Consider the following 8,601-nt stretch of genomic DNA (forward strand, 5'->3'; position numbering starts at 1 on the left):
AATATTAAGATTTATTGATCCATAAATGTTTCCAAATCTGGTTCATGGGTTCATCTCGAGAATATTCAGAGGATATTTGCCATGGCGTTTCGATGCCTTCAACCAACGCTCCTGAAAATTCTATAGAACATCATAAGTTGTTGGATCATCAATTTTTGAATGCAAGTCATACCATGGTTCCCTAGGGCCGCGGGCATCATCTGAGTGCAAATGGAGGACAAGGATAATTACTTTCAGTTTCCCTAAATAAAACTTTCAGAACAACAATTCAAATTAACACTAAGCATATGAGAAGATGTAACTATTCTTCCTGTCTATTATGATCTCATTGCAGTGATTAAGAACCAAACATAACATAAGTTTCCTACTCCTGTAAAAAAATAGACTCCAATAGCTGTTACATGAGAAGCTGCAAAAATACACAAGTACACGACAAAGGAGTCAGACACTTACAACAAAGTTTGGATAGTAAAGTTTGAAGCTTGCCCAGGTATGTCGTAGCCTCTGATAAAAGCAACTATTTTTCTCCTATCAGCTCGAGCATCAACATCCACGACAACTGTTTTCTCGTGATGACTATAAGCTTTCTGTTCTCTCAAACAAATTTTGGACAATAATGAGAAATAGTCTCTGAATATTATCTACTCTCTCAGTCCCGAAATACGTGTCTCAACTTTTTACTAACTTCAGTACAAAGTTGTACTAAAGTTGAGACACTTATTTTGGGACGGAGGGAGTAGGTCACAGCTACATATTTAATTTCAGATGATAACCACAGATATAATGGTGAATTTTTAGCACATATTTAATTTAAAAATCTGTGAACCTTGGCCAACGGGGATGTATGTACCTTGTTTGGGATAGCTTAATCAGCCCAAGGCTTCTTCAATAGTCGGGCGCGAAGATCTGGGTGCTCAGGCGGCTGGTAAGCCAGACAACTTCTTCATCTACAAATAGAAGAGATAGTTTGTTTCTGTTCATCCAGCTCGACTGAAGATTGGAGGAAGGAAAGAGAAGGGGAAAAAACAAAACCTCGGTGGTGCAGAACAATGGCAAGCATGGGGTGGAGCATCCTCGTCGAGGCCGTGCTGGCCGGTCACCGGCTAATGTCACTGCTCTGTGCAGCCATGCTCGCCTATGCCTACTCCTCATGCACATCAAGTTGTCGACCTTAAGTCCAGCCTGCTTCTTTTTTGCTCTTTCCAACCAACTTCTTCACCATCTCCAAGTCTGCATCAATTAATTTTCTGTCCAGTTATACGCACAATAATAATTCTCAGCTATGTTAAGGTGTGAGGTTGTCAACTAATTGACGAACATAAACTATATGCAACTCAAAAGCAGAGTGTTCAAAATAAGCAGAGAGGCACAGTTAACATTGATACTGAATTAATGAGTCTCTGCTGCCAAGTCAACCATGTGCATACACAATAGCCTCTTATAGGACGAGGTGAGTACTAACCCGACCTTGTTTTTTAGAGCACGCAAATTGCTTACAATATTTATTATAGAAGGAGAAAGCAAGTAATGTTACAAGAGAGCTGTTGTAATAATAGGAACACCAATAATACATCACTCCTAGATACAAATGGAACTACTCCCACATGCAGCAACTTCGGTTCCTCTGGCCAGCTTCCAAAGAAGCATATCAGATAAGATTTGAGTGGTCACATATTAGTGTTGGCAAATAATAAAGGCTCCAGCCGGTTAACATGACCAGAGAATCAAAACCTCACCTCTTCTTCTTTGAAATGAGGACCTTGCTCGTGATCCACCACTCTACCAAGACATCAAAGACCAAGGGGAGGATGATGGTGTTCTCCAATCAGATATCCTCAAGGCAACAGTGCCAACCTTGCCTCGAGTAGATGCATTGCATTAGTAGTGAGATATCTAAGAAGTATGGCCAGCACAGTCCTTGCATTGGTCGCAGAGGAAACACACTAACCCCGCCATTAGAGTCAAGGAATGAATGGTATTGAGATATATATCTAAGTACATAATGTATGGTAATATGAAAACGTTGAATGCTGAAACCCCAACAAAACAGTGCATTCACACCTAGAATTTTGCTTGCAAAGTAAGTTATCTACCTATCCTGCTCATCCACTTAACGCACCACTCTATTAGCGATACTACCTAGAGTGTTGGTCTAGTTCCTCCAGCAATGGTAAATTAAGAAGAACCCAAGAACTCCTGCAAGTGTAGGATCAAAATGTTGATGTCATCTGCAAGTGCAGGATCAAAATGTTGATGTCATCTATAGGAAATTGCTTTCGAAAGCCTGTATGAGCGGAAAAGGGGGTGTTGTTCATACCTTAGATGGATCGGCCTGAGCCTTCTTCAAGAGGTTGGCGCCGAAGCTCCTGGTGATTGGGTGATTGATCCCCGTCGGCAGTTGGATCTTGCTGTTGCAGTGAACAAGACAAGATTCAGTTCAGTCCAAAGAATGGAAGAACAAAAAAACAGAACATTATTCGATCCTTGCACTGATTTTCTTACCCGTCGAGGACGTTCACGTGGAGAACGTCGCCGATGTCCCCGAGCACCCGTCTGTTTCCTCTCACACAGGGGAGGCCAGCGCTGGCGCCGGCGTCCTTCTACTTCCCTGTCGGGCCTGCGGCACCTAGACATCACGAACGAGAAACATGAGTAAAGATCAAGGAATTGCTAGTTGACACACGAATCGGGCAAGAAACTCTCTCGCATCAGACTGTCCTGGTTGGAAACATTATTAATGAAAATTTGGTCTTGACGAATTAGACTATGAACATCAGAACTCAACTGAAACAAAGCCGTGAGAAACCTAACGGCGCAGCCAGGACCGAATCGAGAATCCCTAGAGCGGTCGTTTCCCATGCAGCGCGGCGAGAAAGAGAGATTATGTTGATGGGCGGACAAGCGACTCACCTTTGTTGGCTGGCCATGAGCGACTGCCGCGTGCTGGTTATGCGCTTGGTCGCCATGGGGATTGTCCCAGGGAGGTGCTTCCGGCGAACCCTGCCCCCGATTCCTCTCTGCTCCTACTGCTACATGTTCTCTGGTGGGGAGGAGGTGCGATGTTGACTTGTGGAAGCCCTAGAACGGGAAGGGGCAAGACGTTGGACGGCGGAGGCATGGAACTGTGGTCCCGTGATGGCGGCGGCGGCAGCGCCATCCCATAGCCACAACCTAGCAAAAATATCAAGGAGGATAGGATCGAGAGAGGAGTTGGCGGCGTACTGTTTTTTTTCTTTTTCGAGAGAGGAATCAAATGACCAATTCTCATATAATAGTAATGATTTATGATTGATCAAATATTGATCGTGATTTATTCATTTCCATATAAAAGTTACCAAATACTACCAATTTTTTTATGCTTGATTAAAGATTGATCATGAATTATTCCTTTCCATATAAAAGTTACCGAAAATTGATCTTATTGGCATATAAATTTGGTTTAAATAGATCATGGGTAAAATTCCGTTATTTGTTTCCTTAAAATTTGTTATTTTATTTCCTAAAGTAAATTGCATTGATGGGAGGAATCGGTTGATTTAGGTAAGTTAGGAAAGTTAGACCTGTGATCTTTTGTATCTTAGGAAAGTGTTGGTTTACAAGGAAAGAATGGAGACGAAAATAAACCCGTAGAAAAGGGGTGGGGGAGGGGACGAAAAAACCAGACGAAAAAAAACCAGACGAAAGTGGTGGGACTATTCAATCAACTCGTCCATTAGGAGTAGAGATCAAAGATTGATCGTGATTTATTCATTTCCATATAAAAGTTACCAAATACTACCCCATTTTTTTATGCTTGATTAAAGATTGATCATGAATTATTCCTTTCCATATAAAAGTTACCGAAAATTGATCTTATTGGCATATAAATTTGGTTTAAATAGATCGTGGGTAAAATTCCGTTATTTGTTTCCTTAAAATTCGTTATTTTATTTCCTAAAGTAAATTGCATTGATGGGAGGAATCAGTTGATTTAGGTAAGTTAGGAAAGTTAGACGTGTGATCTTTTGTATGTTAGGAAAGTGTTGGTTTACAAGGAAAGAATGGAGACGAAAATAAACCCGTAGAAAAGGGGTGGGGGAGGGGACGAAAAAACCAGACGAAAAAAACCCAGACGAAAGTGGTGGGACTATTCAACCAACTCGTCCATTAGGAGTAGAGATATATCAACATTCACAATAAGAAATTTATATCATTTGATCCATCATGAAAAGTAGTTTCATATTCTTGCTTTTTTCTCCTTTCTTTTTATTTTTTCTTTCTCTCACATTTTTTCATAAATTCAACAATTTTTGAAAAAATATTCCAATCTTGGCAAATTGTTCTTTTTTAGAGTAAAAATAACCAAAAGTTTCAAATTTTCTTTGCGGTCTAATATTTTTAGGATTTTAAAATTGTTCACTTTATCAAAAAATATTATACAAATCTTCAAATTTGGTCAAGACTTTTTAAAATAATGTTAAAACATTTTTTAAATGTTCTTGTTTTCAAAAATTTAAATATATCATGCTTAAAAAGGACAAATTTGAAAAAAGGATCGCATTTTCAAATTGTGTTCAGAATTATAATAAATCCTTTTTTTCAAAAATTGTTCAAAGAGTAAAAAATCATGTCTTCATAACATATTCAAGATTTTTCATAAAATATTTACATGTTCAAAAATGTTTGAGATTTTATAATTTTATTCACAATTCTAAAAAAGGTTTGTGTTCCAAAAAGTAATCGCTTTTCCAAAGAAAAATAATTATTTTGAAGTTTCCAAAAATGTCCCGCGCTGCCTATTACCACTTTTGTCCTGGGTTTTTTAGTCCCCCTTGTATTTAGGGTCATATTTCAACCATGATTTTAACTAATAAAATATATGTTATACATAGCAAAATAATATTCATTGAAACTATGTTCAAATATGAATCAGCCGGTATAATTTTTGTATACATGCATTGACATTTTATTAGTTAAATCTTTGGCCAATAAATACGAAGGCTAGGCACGCACGCTCACTTTTTGGGAAATTTTCGCTGTTCAAAGTTCAAACTAAGGTCGGCCCAGTTGGGGGGCACCTTGTGTGAAGGAGCTCGAGCTGTCGCGTGAGCGACATATATGACCTCTCATGCAGCTTAGACACTGCAACCATAGTCTTCATTCCCGATTCTCATATCCACACTACTACATGCAACACAAAATTCATCTATGTACATTGCTAGACTATCTACTCGTCATCAGATATGTCGATGACGCCCTTGCAGAAGCCGTCGACCTTGTCGTTATTGGCAGCGAGGCAAATTTCCGGCGCGTCTTTATCGTCTCCTCGACTGCAATGAGCTCCTCACGCGCCATGTCCACCTCGTGGATGTAGCGGCGGCTTCCCTCGCCCTCAAGCTCCGGCTGGATGGACTCAATGATGGTCTGCTGCTCTGCCGCCTCCTCTACTTGTGCGACACCGAACTCCACCAGCGCATCCTCAATGGCGAATTCGGTCTGCTCCAACGTTATTACACATCGGTAGGCAAACTCAGGCAACGGTAATATCTGTTCCGAGCAGCCATCCTAGGCAAAAGTTATTACACAATGCCTCCTCTAGGCCCATAAAGTGAAGTGATATGTAGTTGAGGCTCACACATGAGTTACGCCACAACATAATATCAAAACATTGAACTTTACTTAATTTCACATGGTTACTAACAACAAGGTTTCTCCCAAGTCCTCAAGAACCTAACGGACTACTCAGAAGACATCATATAGACATGATCAGTGGAGGTGATGATATGATAAAAAAATAACATACAAATATTTCACCGATTAATCCTCTAAGCATCAAATGCAAGTAGTAATGTATACCCGGAGGTGATCTCATCAACTAATCTGAAGTAATAGTTCATAGGTGGAAAAGTAGGGTTGGAGACGGATGATGATTGGAGTGGTTCGTGTGGTGATGATGATATAACGATGAATGGAGTGTTGGTGATGTCGATGGCTTTGATTCCCCACCCCAAGAGGAAGGATCCTAGAGAATCAACCCTCTGAGAGGAAAACCTGCTCCGCTCGGTTTCCGCCTCGAAGATAGCGGCGAAAAAATCCGGTAAAATAGAACTGTGGGTTTTGGGGTAAAATAGGATTAGGGGTTCCCTGTGGGACCCACCCGCCGTTGTCTCACGACCCAAGGCCTAGACGGATGGGCCCCATAGGGGCCTCCTCGACACATGTATGCCCCTGGCTCTCTTCCCATGAGAAATTTTTAATTATTTTTCCATTTTCTTTCTAGCTCCGCAAATATATTTTGTTCACTCTTCCTTATGTTAGTGCTTTTCTACAACTTAACGACAATTTCTTCTCCTCCGGTACAATATGCAAAATAAGATAGAAAGGTATGAGAATTATGTGATATTATAAAACATGTATAAAAATGAGTAATTTATACTAAGAAATGGTGATGCAAAATGAACGTATCATTGCTCTCAACAAAGTTCTTGCAAAGCATGGCGAGAAAGAAGTTCATGAAGAAGCAAACAAAGTGTCTGAACTTATTGACAACTTTCTCAAAGAGCAAGGCAAGAGGGAGTTCTTCAAGAAGCTTCTAGAAGTTTTAGATTTAGAGGCATAACAAGACTAAAGATCATCTCTTGTTGCTACTCTAGTCTAGGTGGGTAATCTAGTCCTTCTTTCAAACTACTAGATAACCTATTGCGTCATTGGCGCAGAGACCAACTGCAGGTTGATCTTGTCCATCTTTTAGCATCTAGTCATGTCTTCACTCTTTTCCCTTTTCGTATTTTAGTATATGCGTTTTGCTTGTAGCATAATATACATTTATTACCAAGGATTGTAAAATTGCTTGTTTCCATTTTTTTAGCTTAATATTCACGCATGGGCATAAAACGACTGCAACCGGGGTCAAGAGGGGTAGTTTGGCCAGTTGCCTATCCACCATTAGACATGCAACTACAAGCGTTATAACCCGACTGCAATTTCATGGGCACAAAGCGACTACAACTAAGGTCGAAGGGTGAGTTTTCAGGCTAGACATTCAACTAGAACCATTGTATTTTGACCGCAACTAGACTGACACAAAGCAACTTCAATTGGGGTCGGTAGGGGGGTTGTTGGGACCTGTTGCATGTCCACCACTAGACATCCAACTGCAAACGTTGTAACCCAACTGCAACTCCACGGGCACGAAGCTACTACAATTGAGGTCTGAAGTGAAGTTGTTGGGGCCAGTGAAGGAAATATGCCCTAGAGGCAATAATAAACTTATTATTTATTTCCTTATTTCATGATAAATGTTTATTATTCATGCTAGAATTGTATTATCCGGAAACATAATACTTGTGTGAATACATAGACAAACCAAACGTCACTAGTATGCCTCTACTTGACTAGCTCGTTAATCAAAGATGGTTATGTTTCCTAACCATAGACATGTGTTGTCATTTGATTAACGAGATCACATTATTAGGAGAATGATGTGATTGACATGACCCATTCCATTAGCTTAGCACCCGATCGTTTAGTATGTTGCTATTGCTTTCTTCATGACTTATACATGTTCCTATGACTATGAGATTATGCAACTCCCGTTTGCCGGAGGAACACTTTGTGTGCTACCAAACGTCACAACGTAACTGGGTGATTATAAAGGATCTCTACAGGTGTCTCCAAAGGTAAATGTTGGGTTGGCGTATTTCGAGATTAGGATTTGTCACTCCGACTGTCGGAGAGGTATCTCTGGGCCCTCTCGGTAATGCACATCACATAAGCCTTGCAAGCATTGCAACTAATGAGTTGGTTGCGAGATGATGTATTACGAAACGAGTAAAGAGACTTGCCGGTAACGAGATTGAACTAGGTATTGAGATACCGACGATCGAATCTCGGGCAAGTAACATACCGATGACAAAGGGAACAGTGTATGTTGTTATGCGGTCTGACCGGTAAAGATCTTCGTAGAATATGTGGGAGCCAATATGAGCATCCAGGTTCCGCTATTGGTTATTGACCGGAGACATGTCTCGGTCATGTCTACATTGTTCTCGAACCCGTAGGGTCCGCACGCTTAAGGTTTTGATGATAGTTATATTATGAGTTTATGCATTTTGATGTACCAAAGTTTGTTCGGAGTCCCGGATGTGATCACGGACATGACGAGGAGTCTCAAAATGGTCGAGACATAAAGATTGATATATTGGAAGCCTAAATTTGGATATCGGAAGTGTTCCGGGTGAAATCGGGATTTTACCGGAGTACCGGGAGGTTACCGGAACCCCCCGGGAGGTATATGGGCCTTAGTGGGCTTTAGTGGAAGAGAGGATAGGTGGCCAGGGCTGGGCCGCGCGCCCCTCCCCCCTAGTCCGAATAGGACAAGGAGAGGGGGGCGGCGCCCCCCCTTCCTTCTCTCTCTCCTCTTTCCCCCTCCCGAATCCTATTCCAACTAGGAAAGGGGGGAATCCTACTCCCGGTGGGAGTAGGACTCCTCCTGGCGCGCCCTCCTCCTGGACGGCCGCACCCCTCCTTTGATCCTTTATATACGGGGGCAGGGGGCACCCCTAGACACACAAGTTGATCCACGTGATCATATTCTTAGCCGTGTGCGGTGCCCCCTTCCAC

At 41.4% G+C, this 8,601-nt stretch overlaps 1 long non-coding RNA gene across 1 annotated transcript; it reads right to left on the reverse strand.

Moving 5' to 3' along the window:
• Nucleotides 1–604: 604 nt before the first annotated feature.
• Nucleotides 605–3,191, reverse strand: LOC123128614 (uncharacterized). The gene is made up of 5 exons (XR_006463329.1): nucleotides 2,911–3,191; nucleotides 2,503–2,617; nucleotides 1,737–2,408; nucleotides 1,033–1,230; nucleotides 605–947 (listed from the first exon to the last, which is right to left on the reverse strand). It is a non-coding gene; the product is annotated as an uncharacterized lncRNA (long non-coding RNA).
• Between the last annotated feature and the right edge of the window lie 5,410 nt (nucleotides 3,192–8,601).

This window comes from Triticum aestivum, chromosome 6A, assembly GCF_018294505.1.
Source record: "Triticum aestivum cultivar Chinese Spring chromosome 6A, IWGSC CS RefSeq v2.1, whole genome shotgun sequence".
Lineage (NCBI taxonomy): Eukaryota > Viridiplantae > Streptophyta > Magnoliopsida > Poales > Poaceae > Triticum > Triticum aestivum.